Source organism: Amblyomma mixtum, chromosome 1, assembly GCF_055824585.1.
Source record: "Amblyomma mixtum isolate Tamu chromosome 1, ASM5582458v1, whole genome shotgun sequence".
In the NCBI taxonomy this organism is placed as follows: Eukaryota; Metazoa; Arthropoda; class Arachnida; order Ixodida; family Ixodidae; genus Amblyomma; species Amblyomma mixtum.
In genome coordinates, this window is record NC_143012.1 from 11,431,246 (window position 1) to 11,443,691 (window position 12,446).

At 44.4% G+C, this 12,446-nt stretch overlaps 1 long non-coding RNA gene across 3 annotated transcripts; it reads left to right on the plus strand.

Annotated features, from left to right (window-relative positions):
- The first annotated feature begins 10,029 nt into the window (after window positions 1-10,029).
- LOC149365455 (uncharacterized) lies at window positions 10,030-12,446 on the plus strand. 3 transcript variants are annotated; one of them, XR_016282839.1, is made up of 5 exons: window positions 10,030-10,772; window positions 11,343-11,399; window positions 11,512-11,662; window positions 11,801-12,137; window positions 12,336-12,446. It is a non-coding gene; the product is annotated as an uncharacterized LOC149365455 (long non-coding RNA). The 3 variants fall into 3 exon arrangements; XR_016282841.1 differs by having other exon boundaries at window positions 10,036-10,772; window positions 11,512-11,627; window positions 11,801-11,965; XR_016282837.1 differs by having other exon boundaries at window positions 10,040-10,772; window positions 11,801-11,965.

Below are 12,446 nucleotides of genomic sequence, written 5' to 3' on the forward strand. Positions count from 1 at the left end.
AACGCGGCAGAATAATTCGAAACCCAATTCTTTGATATGATAGTCTCCCCTTCTTGTGGTAGGTGGCATCTGTAGACCGTGATGTCCAGGAAAGGCTATACAGTTAGTACAGTAACTCTGTGAAAATCTATGGACATGACTGCCGTGCTACTTAGGTCGCGTACAGTGGAAATGATGACAGAAAATCCGAGACTCAACAGCTGAGAGCAGTAATCTTGTTTTAAAGATACCACCAATAAAATAATACCGCTGATCTCACTGATACATGGAAGTGCATTCGCTAGCAGGAGCGCAGCGCCACCGGCAGAATATTGAGAGTCTGCCTTTCTGAAAACACTACAAGGTGATGGAAAAGGGACTGAGGCAAAATAGAATTCCAGTCTGCCAACTTGCTTTCAATCTTCGAACTAACCCAAATAATTTACGACGTCTTATAATCTAGTCCATTTCTAAGCGAAAAGCTTCATCCACAACATGTTTGCCAAATAAATTGTTTTTCTCGGTCGTTAGTTATTTCATTCTGCAAATGATCATCCCCATGTACAGCATTCCGCTGTCTGCTCTTCTACTACTCCGTTTTTGTATGCTCATAGCTAAAACATCCAATAAGAGGACATTTGTTGAGCACAACAGCACTGGAGCAAGACGACATTAGTGCGTGCCGGTTGCTAAAATGATGGCAGAGAGGGGTCAGCGCCTGTGTTGTGGTTGCTTACTTACAGGTACCCACTTATCGTCAGCCTGACTACGCCCACTGGAGGGCAAAGGCCTCTCCCATGTCTCTCCAATTAACACCGCCCTTGCCAGGTGCGACCGCTATATCCCAGCAAGCTTATTAATCTCATCCGCTCACCTAATTTTCATCCGCCCCCTGCTATGCTTGGCATCTCTTGGGATCCACTCCGTCACCCTTCAGGACCAGCAGTTATCTTACCTTCACATTACATGCCCTGCCCAAGCCTATTTCTTCTTATTGATTTCGACCAGGATGTCATTAACCCGCATTTGTTTCCTCATCCACTCTCACCACTTCCGGTCCCTCAACGTTACACCTATCATTTTTCTTTCCATAGCTTGCTGCGTTGTCCTTAACTAAGCTCAGCCCTTTTCGTTATCCTGCATGTTTCTGTCTCGTAGGAGGGTACAGGTGAGACACAGCTGTTGTATACTTCTCTCTTGAGGGATATTGGTAAACTGTCATTCATGATCCCCACTTATATTTATTCTTACAGAGACCGACAACTGAACCTGAAGCACTCCACTTTTTCAGCCCACTTTTTCAGATTTTTCAATCAATGGACACTACTTCTTTATGTGTCCTGATGCCGGAAACTATTGTCAGTGAGCACAATGGTGATTGCATGCTGGCAAACAAGGTCAACTTCGAACTGATATTTCCAGCTGCTAGACATTAATTACAGCTTTACTATGGCTTAGAGGTCATTTCAGTTTATACACCCAAAGTTGTTACAGCAGAGTCGTGTATGCCTTAACGACGGCAACCTTCAAGGAACTTGGTTACCCCTTAAACCAAGAAATTGGTTTATGGGTTATAAGATTTAATGTCCCAATGCAACTCAGGCTATGAGGGACATCGTATTGGAGGGCTCTAGGTAATATCTACCACCTGGGGTACTCTAAGAGGCACTGAAATCGCACAATACACGGGCCTCTAGCATTTCACCTCCTTCGAAATCAACCAAGAATATAAAAACGCTGGCACCATCTATAAACTCCACCTCGAAGCTCTTCATCTAAGATGCGAAGAGAGTGTTGCTACTTGTTAGTTAGCTATATGGGGTTTTATGGCGCATAAGCAACTATGCCTATCATGCGCCAAACACAAGGTTAGATGATGTTATATTAAGTGTATAGATGTTACATTATATTAGATTTAAAACATTGGCTTTCTTTAGAAACTTACAAACAAGCGAAAACTCGACAAGTGTTTGCTCACCTAAAAGCAATGCGGGATGAAATGGAATGTGTTCATTGTAAAATACAGTAAAAATTTTTTTTCTAAGTTCTTCGAGATGCGAACAAGAAATTAAAATGTGATTAACTGTGAGCTCCTCACCACACATTTCACACACAGGTTTGTCTTTTTTTGTTAATAAGAAGCTATGGGTGATTTGTGTGTGACCTATGCGTAAACGACATAAAATCACCTCGATAAAACGTTCTTTATGACGGCATGATTTCCATTCTTTCAAAATGGGCTTTACAGTATGCAGCTTGTTGTTTCCTTCATTTTCCCAAGAAGCTTGCCATTTGGCTCTTAGTTTGCTATGCACTAACTTCATGTAATCCCTAGGAGCCAAATTCACGTTTTATTTCCATGGTTCTGGCTTGTGCAGCACACACGTCGGCTCTCTCATTATCCCTAATGCCAACGTGACTGGGAACCCAGCAGAATTTTATAACACGTTTTTGTGTTGTGGCCTTTACTATATTGTGTATGATGCTTCCTATCAGTGGCTCCGTGGCATTTTTGGAGTTTAATGCTGCAAGGACGATCAGTGAATCTGTATAAATGATGCTGTTTTTGATGTTTTCATTTGTTATTTTTTGTACCGCAACACAAATGGCATAATACTCAGCGGTGAAAACTGTAGCACATGAGGGCAGTCGTACTGCATTTTTATTTTTTCCTTGTATTACTGCGCTTCCTACATGAGCTTGAGTTTTTGACCCATCAGTATAAAATGCAGTATAATTTCTGTATTTTTCTTGTAGTGCTAGATATTCTTGTATTATATGGTCATGTGGTGTACAGGTCTTCCTAAGGCGTGTTAGTGTGACGTCACACACTGTGGGGAGAGTGTACCACGGTGGTAGCGCTTTGTGTCTTGGGGAAATACTTTTAATTTCATTTAGCATGTTCAGAGCTTGGCATTTTTCTTCGAAGCGCAACAGCAACGGCTTAACTGCGTGAGGCTTGTTGTTGAAGAGTATTCGGGATGGGCATTTCGTGACAATTGGGTAACAGAGATGTTTGGGCTGAGAAAGGATTTTGAGGATGTATGTACAAGTTAGTACAGTTCTTCGATCTTCTAAGGAAGGTTCATTGGTTTCTACATACAGACTTGCTATTGGTGAAGTTCTGTACGAACCGGAAGAGAACCTTAAACCAAGATTGTGGATAGGATCCAGTCGTTTTATGTAGGACGGTCTTGCTGAGCCATATACTATGGACCCATAGTCTAACTTAGAGTGAACCAGAGAACGATATATAGTGTGTAACAGGCATGCCCTATCAGACCCCCAGCGTTTTCTTGACAGTAGTTTCAGTGCATTGAGGGCCTGGGAACCTTTTTTCTTTAAGCTGTTTATATGTGGCAAGAAATGAGCATTTTATCGCAAGTTACCCCTAGAAATTTATGCTCTTGTTTGACAGGTAATGGGGTTTGGTTCAGATATAGTGTGGGGTCGGCCTGTAGGCCCCGTCTCAAAGAGAACAGAATAGCTACTGTTTTCCGAGGAGAAAATCTAAATCCGTTCCTATCCAGTTTATTTATTGTTATTTGTATCTGTCGCTCACAAGTAGGTATACTGGAAGACGTGCATGCTATTTGGAGGTCATCTACGTAAACTGAGGATGCACCCCTGGGGTACGCCAGTTTCTTGAATAAAAGTGTTGGAGAAGGTTGCGCCTAGGCGGACTCTTAACTTGCGGTTGGTTAGGAGGTTACTCAAACAGCTCAGCATCCTGCCGCGGATACCTAGGTCCGCTAGGTCACGGAGGATACCGAACCTCCACATGGTATCGCAAGCCTTCTCCAGGTCGAAGACCCCGCTACAGTGTTGCTTGTGGATGAACGCTTCCCGGACTGTTCTCAAAGCGAACAAGGTGATCGGTTGCAGAACATGTCTTTTTAAACCCGCATTGGTGTATATCTAAAAGTTGCCGGGACTAAAGTATGAAGGTTAGTCTGATGTTTAGAATGCTTTCAAATGATTTTGCTATACAGCTACTGAGTGCTACTGGCCTGTAACTGGTGGGACTAGTTGGTGGTTTGTCAGGTTTTAGGAAGGGTACTATGACTGCTTCTTTCCATGCTTGGGGGATTTCTCCACTCATCCATATTTTATTAAAAATTTTAGGAGAATGGCAGTCTCAGAGAGGTGAGCAAGCAAGGCATAATGTATATTGTCTGGGCCTGGTGCTGTCTTTTTACCGGATGTTAGTACTGTGTTTAGTTCTTGCATTGTAATAAGCTGATTGTAGTCTTCATGTATGCATGTTCTGAAGGGAAGTTTTTGTTTTTCTACTATTGTTTTGTGCTTTTGAAATGTGTGTGTGTAGTTAGATGAGCTTGAAACTGTGGAAAAATGCACACCCAATATGTTGGCCTGGTCTTCTAATGTTGAGTACCGGGTGTTGTTAGCATTGGAAATGTGAAAGGAGTAAAATGTCCTGTGAATTACCGCACCTGCTCCCACATTTGTTTTGATGTCGTTGAGCTGTTTATACAAGAGACATAAGCTTGCCACGATGCTTTCTCGGCACTACGACGGATATACCGAGCTTTTGCTCTTGCCTTTTTAAAGTTTATGAAATTCTCATGTGTTGGATATCTCCGAAAAATGCCCCAGGCTTTGTTTTGTTTCTTTTTTGCATCTTTACATTCTTTTGTGTGCCAGTATTTGTGATTTTGTTTTACTATTCCAGAGGATTGAGGAATGGATAAATGTGCGGCAGCTAAGATACAATTCGTGAACTTTTCATTGATCTCATTGATGTCAATATTTTCTGAAACTATTTTCTCTAATGTGGCTTCTGCTCTAAAAAGTTGCCAGTCAGCTAAATGTAGCTTCCAACACCGTGGTTTTGTGGGAACGACTGTTGGCAAGGATGAGAGACTTATTATGACAGGGAGATGATCACTTCCATATGGATTGTCTAAAACACTTCAGTTAAAATCGCTAAAAACAGACGGTGAACTAAAAGACAAATCTAAAACACACATTTTCCCCGAGGTTGGGGAGCAGTATGTGGGTTTATTAGAGTTCAGTAAACAGACGTCACTGCATGAAATAAAATCCTGTATGAGATGGCCTCTAGTGTCAGTTTCCTCGCTTCCCCAAAAACATGAATGTGCATTAAAATCTCCAACTACCAGGTATGGCTCTGGTAGCTGGTCTAAAAGATCCTCTAAGTCATATAGTGTTAACTTAAAGTGCGGATCGATATATAGTGAGCACACTGTAATGGTTTTATGAGCAACTAGAGTGGCTGCGGCAGCTTCGAGTCTTGTTTTTAGTTTAAGCTCTCGAGCCGGGACACCGTTTTTCACTATGATGGCTACGCCTCCCGACAGCCTGCTCGTCTGCTCCCGATCGCGGCGGAAAACAGTGTAATTCTTCAGAAAGTTATTTTTTCGGGGAACTAAATTTGCTTCTTGTAGACATAAGGCGACGGGAGCGTGTGCTCCTAATATGTCCTTTATGTCACTGTAATTGTTTAAAAGTCCTCTACAGTTCCATTGTATTATGAAAGTCATCTTAATTTTGTGTTTCTATAGGGTGAAAAGGTAGATCAAGTTGTTGATGGCCCCGTGACTCGGGGCCTGTCTTTTTTTGATCTATCCAGGGAACTCTGCCGACCGTCCGACATGGACGGCGCGGGGCTCCCCGGGGTCGTGTCCATCGCCTCTGCGGAGGCGCTGGACGACCATGCAGAAGGCCCATTCACGTTCGAGTTTGACCTCGACCTGTGGGAAGAGGTCTTGAGGCCTGCTGACCCGGGGGTCTGCGCAGCCTGACTTAGAGTTGGCGGAGTAGCGTTAGCTGCTCTGCTTTGGGGCGCAGATGGCCCCGCCACAGGCTCACTGCGTGTGACTTGGACGGGTGCCGAAGCCTGGTGTGGTGCGCCGCGCCCACGCACCACATCGGCGAAGTTTTGTTTTGTTGTGAAGGAGAATGAGTTGGTGAGTTCAAAACGCCTTCTCGCTTCTTTAAATGAAATGTTTTCCTTTCTCTTTATGGTGATTATCTCTTTTTCTTTTTTCCAGGACGGACACGCCCTGGAGTATGCTGCACGGTCTCCTTCACAGTTTGCGCAGTGCGGGGCTGCGCACGTTTTCCGACCGCGGCAACTTTGTGAGCCGTGGCCGAACCTTTGACAGTTGAAACAACGGCGAGGGTTGGGAATGTATGGTCTTACGTTAACTTTCAGATATCCTACTTCGACTGTGTTGGGCAGTGCGCTAGTGTTGAACGTCAGGATCATGTGTTTTGTGTCTATTTCCTTATTATCCTTCCGGATCATGATTTGGTGAACGTCTGAACGTCTATAACGTCTTGGTCACTCAGACCTTCAAGCATCTCTTTTTCAGTGATGTGGACAAAGTCATTTTCGGATATGACGCCTCGGACGGTGTTCAGAGATCGGTGTGACGTCACGGAGACAGGAATATCCCCAACAGATCCAATGTTTACGAGTTTTGAGTGTTGGACGTTGTCACGCATTTCGAGCAATAAGTCACCGCTGGCCATTCTAGATACCTTGTAGCCAATGCCCAAGGCTTCTGTCAAACACTTTGACACTAGGAAGGAAGACAGGATTCTTGCTTTTCTGACTTTTCTGACTGACTTTTCTTTTCTGAAAAAAAACTCATCTGCTTCGTTCCGCCCTCTCTTGAGAGAGCGATCAGGTTTGGAAAAGGGGGAGCCATAAAAAATTCTAGTTTTTTAGTCATGGTGCCAGCCACCCACCATGGAGCCCAACAAGGGGACGGGACAGAAACTTGCGAGCAAGTCCTGCCCACGCCAGCTGTACACCTCAACTATAACCAAATATGACACAACTCAGGGTAGTTGGCCACACAAGGTTAACCCTAGCCGCCTATGAAAAGTGAAAAAAAAAAAACCAAGAAGAGAGGAGGAGACAGGAGAGTTGCAAGAAAGAGATAGGAAAGTCAAAGATAGAGGGGAGGATAGGAAAAGGCGACTGCCGATTTCCCCCGGTCGGATCAGGCCGGAGGTGCCGTCTACAGGAAGCTGGGGAAAAAGTGGTGTCTTGCCTCCGCTAAGGGGCCTTAAAGGTCCAAACGCTCGGCATTGGCTCAACCACCAGGATCCCCTTTTCCCCGGAAACGGCGATGCCACGCACGGCTGAGCGCGGGTGCTCGGGTCCGTGGTGGTGCACTGCTCACCATCATCCCCCTGCGGGGATGTCCCTGCGGATGCTCAGGTACCCGTGGTGTCGCAACTCACCATCGTCTGCATGAATCAGACGCCCCTGCGGGGAGTGTTGCTATTGAAGGGCACATTGGAGAGAAGGTAAGCAATTATGAAGTATGACCAACAATCCTGAAAGAAAAAAAAAATGCTGTGCACACAGCAACAAATGAGTTATATTTCACCAATGTAGCAAAAAGTTATATTTTACCAATGTGGTCACGTGGTGGAATGCATCAATAATGCCAAGGTTTCACCGCAGGACAGCACTTCAGTAAGTTTTATGCGTCTTTCAATGTCAGATAAGTATTGTAACTTCCGATTTCTTCGATGCTACAGTGCTCGATTCTTACTATATACAAGGCAAAATCTTTTCATTTCCACCATAATCTCACGACAGGTTCTGGCCAGTAGCCAATCCTCAAGGCAGAAGTCTCACACTTTGGCAGCCGCTGGACATTTTTCACAATGTTTGCGCGATTGCTGCAGTCCTCGTGCTTATGATAAAAAAGGTTTAGATCATTAGAATAATAAATGTATTTAAGTTTCAAAGGTATACAATACTGAGAGCAATAATTGTTGGTACAAGCAGACTCAGCAACACCATAGTGTATAAAACAATGCAGAACTATCTACCATGTCTCACTGGTTCATATAAAATAAACTAGCTGTGAATGTGAAAAAAACCAAATACATTGTAATCCACTCCCGGTGTAGATCAACCACCTCTAATATTAAAATAAAAATGAAGAATTGTGAACTTGAAAGGGTTGGGTCATTCAAGTACCTTGGCATAATAATAGATAACCACATGAATTAGCAAGCGCACATCAACTCAGCCTGTGCAAAGCTATCATCTGTCTATCATACACTACTACAAGCAAGGAATTATTTTGACGATAGGACGTTAAGAATCTTATATATTTCGCATTTAGTCAAAACCACTCATCATACTGTATAGACTCGTGGAGATGGACATACACGACATATCTTCAACCACTAAGGCAGCTACAAAAACAAGCTTTGCGAATGCTTACAAACTCCAGCTATGACCGCCCAAGCAAGATACTGTTGCATAAATTACAGGCATTACCCCTTGACATACACGTGAAAATGAAAAATATATGACCTACTATGAATACTGTCCAGAAACAACCATCCATTCCATGCATCATTATTCTACTCCTCATCCTGCACCACCAGAAATGCATCGGTGGGCAACTTTAATTTTCCCCCAACAAACAAAGTGTATGGGAATCGGTGACTTCATTTAGGGGCACAAAAATATGGAATAGCTTACAATTTTTCCGCACTAGTGAAGATACATTTTGTGTCTTTGGTTTCTCATGTTTAAGAATTATAACATATTGGATAAGTGTTTTGAGTTATAAGGTGTATTTCCCATGTATATACAGTGCTACCTGTAAGTTGTAGTATTTCCCATGAATGTATGGTGCCATACTTATATTGTACTCATGTATGCAATATTATCCGTTGTGAATACCTACGCACTGCTTTCTCTTACATATAGAACATTCTGGTTTGCATTCTTACATATATAGACAAGCGTCAGGCCGTGACGTCACGGAGATGCGGCGGCGCTGGAGTCAGCAGTGACTTTCGTTGTGTAGGCAAAAGCCGGTACCGTGTGCCTTGGGTATACCATGCTTGAGCGTTTTTGAACGTATTTTGCAATATTCCGCCGAGCTGTGGTGCGGGTGGTTGAACCGCAATGCTGAAGAAATGCAGCGGCACAAGTTTCCACAAGTTTATCGCATTTAGATATGGGCCAAAGCGATGCGCAGCGGCCGTGGAGCGGGAAATGTTCGGCGACGCATCGGCTGCGCGGCTAGTATTGCATTTCTGCATCGAAATATAATAGTTTGCGTCTCTTAATCAGCATGTTTGCTCTTCAGTCGCGCGGTGAACAGTGAAAGAATCAACGTCTGCAGCTTGTTCGCGTTCTGTCGGGCTCTCATTATGAGAAGTCTGGACTCGACATTCCATGTGGGTGTGACCGTAAATTGTACGCAGCTGGGACCGTTTTCAGGCGACAATCACCCGCACTGCGTCCCGGGCATCTCTTAGCACTAAAAAAAAAGAAAAAAAAAACAGCTGCCACAGTCGCCTTCAGCATATTCATCGGGCCACTAAGCGCGACGTTTGAAGCAGCACTGTAGTCGGGTAGTAGGAATATACGACGCGTAGTTTTTTCTTTATTTTCGCTTCCACGAGCTTCAACTTGTACGTTTTTTCACCACCTATCCTAGAAAACAATTAAACGTCGCTAAGGTATCGGCAAAATCATGCAGTGTTATCTCCCATTTTACCTGAATTTTACAATTACTGGTCAATCAGAACCCGGCGAAAACAGCAAATACCAGACCAAAAACCAGTTATCAAGCAGAATAAGGCCTGCAATCAGAATAACTTAAAATATTTAGCTCTGCAGAGCAAACGTAACTTCGTTGCAGCTCGAGGTAAACTTCTATCCATTTGCCTGTGCACCCCACGAAACACAAAACGTCTTACGAACGTCTCAGAACAGCTTCAAATGACTACAAACGTCTTGCGCTGTGTTCAAACGTCTCATAGATGTCGACAAGAAGAAGTTTCCTCTGCGACGTTTCTTAAACATCTGCAGTCAGACGTTTGCTGTGAAACTTCTGTGAAACATCTGTAGTCAGATGTTTTTCTAGACTTGTTTCTAACACGTGGAACTTGAGACCACGTCAAGGAGATGCGCCAGTAATCAGCAGAGAGTTGCCACCGTGGATTAAACATGCTGTAAATCACGGCACATAAATTAGATGCCTCTCCTGCTTGACGTTTCGAAGAGCAGGCGCGCCGGTGCAAAGACCGCTCTTTGTATTCGAACACAGAAAGCGCGTTTTCTCCTACGGAGCCCGAATCACGTTCCACATCGAGTGCAGCTAACCCGCCACTCGTAAGGCTGGATTTAGGTAACATACAATTGCCCTGAAAGCCGACGCGAGTGAAAAAATTTGCTTCATGTTGCGAACGCCTCTGTTACGCCTCGGCGAGCTGGCGGCAGCATGCGGATTGACATGCGCAGCGCACGCTGCCTTCGCCGCCTTCCCGCCGCCTTCGCCGGGCTCGCTCGCGCGGTTTATCGCGCAGATCACCCGCGCGCTATCTTTTCGTGGCGGCGTATCTTGGAGCCAATCTTTCTTGAGTCACGCCGCAGCTTGCTGCTTGTTGTCGCTCCGCACGGTGGCGATGCAGGATAGTTTGCCAAAGTGGTTTTAGCCGTTTAAAGCAGAAAAAAATCTTAGTGGAAGCTGCAAGTGCTTAGTTTTACATGAAAGTATTAGATTCAATTTGTTTATTGGTTCTTTGATGATTTGTTTATTTTTGCGTTTAGAAATTTAGTACTTCATTTGGTCATTTGGCGTTGCAGAGGCTAGCGATAGCTACGCGCGCGAAGCGGATGCTGTGCACGTTGTAGTACGTTTCGCTGCGCACTTTTTTCCGCGCTGGTTGGCACTTCACGCCGCTGCAGTTTGCATTTTCCTCTTTTTCTGCGGTATCGTTTACTACCTGAGATGTGAGCCTCGTTTTCCGCAAAAGTAAGTAACCTTCCATATCTCTTCTGTGGTGAAAGTGTCGGCTTTGCCGGCTAAGCCACTAACGCGCCTGATTGAACCTTTGGTTTACAAATCACAAAACAGTATCAGCCAGTGTTTTACATACCAAAGTGCAGCGTTGAATGTATTAAAACAGGGCATTTGCATGTATTTGAGCTTTTGTTAAGTGGATACAACTAGGCTGCTATCGCATGCGAGTTGCTTTCTTTACCAAGGCGATGACAAGGTGAACGGTATTGTTGCCAAGGGCTCTCATCTGGCCACCTGTGTGCTCCAATTCTCCTTGCTGTGATTGCCGTCAGTGAAACTCGCGTTAAAAAGGCTTTGGTTATCTAACTGCGTCAAGATTTTATTTCATTGCGATTGAGAGCCCCGGCACAAAGGTAGTTTACTCAGTGGTGCTGCTCTGTATGTGTGCAGGCTGTTTTGACAGTGCAGTGAAGTACTACGGCTCTTTGCAGGCATGGCAGCTTTTATTTTTCGGAAAACCATTGCACCGTGCACAGCTGGCGTTGTCCCTACTTCACTGTGTACATTTCATTTTGGGTACAGGCTGTTCAACAGTGGTTTTCAGAGGACCTCCTTGCCTGCTCAACTTCTCAAGTTTTGGTAAGCACGCTTTGCAACTCCTTCCTTTTCTTTCACTTCATGATTTCTTGTATAGGTCTAGGCTCTTTGCTAATGTTCATTCCACAAGCCCCATTATTTGTTTGCCCTTTAGAACTCCAACTGTTGGCCGGAGGAGCAAGGACCTGGTCTAGTTTCACGCAAATTAATAGCAGCACCTTGTACTTGGTTGTTCAAACGACTTGGCCTGGAGATTGTTTCAGTTCTGAGGTGGGAATCTGGACTAATGCTTCTTGTGCAGTGGTGTAAGTAATCTCTTGCAGTGGTGTAAGCAATCTCTTGCCCACTGTTTGAGCTTCATCGTACAGATTAGAAAGGGCTTCTTTGGCAATGCAGTGTTAGAAACCTTATACACACTCACTTTTATTTGTCTTATCTTTCAGATGTGCCCTGTGTGGCTGTCAAGTTAAGGTCCAAGATTTAACACATCTCTGGTGTTTACTGAAGTGATGCAGGCATTACCAGGACAGCAGCATCTCTGCTATGTTTTCATGCGACGGTGCAAGATGTCAAACATCAACCACTTTTGATTCAGCCACATCTTGCAGGTAAGAGAAAGCCTGTTTGCAAGATGCCGCTTAGGAGGTTCTATGAGTACAGTGTGCATCACAGTAAGGCAGTGCACTTGCTATTGACTGCTTGGCTTTCAGTGTCCATGCACGCTGTTTGGATTTTGCTTCTGTTAAAGGCCTCCACAGTGATTGACTTCTTGAGTTTATGGTGAGCCGTAGCACTCTGCTGAAATGCCGCTTGCAGTGACATCATATGCATCTGTGTTTTTAATTAGCTTATTTTATTGCCTGTGCTGTCACTCCTTGCCATTTCCTGGTCTTATTTGCTTCCGACTCCTCATTGGCCATTCTACATGCACCTGACTGACTGTGCTTTTGGTTACTCTAATATTTTTCACTCCTGCAGGCTGCTGAACAGAGCTGGATTTGACTTCCCCTTGTTACCGTCTAGTTGGCATCCTCCTTGCAAGAAAAGCGATTTTTGGAACACCTAGCGAGCTCTTCAGTGTCATCCACA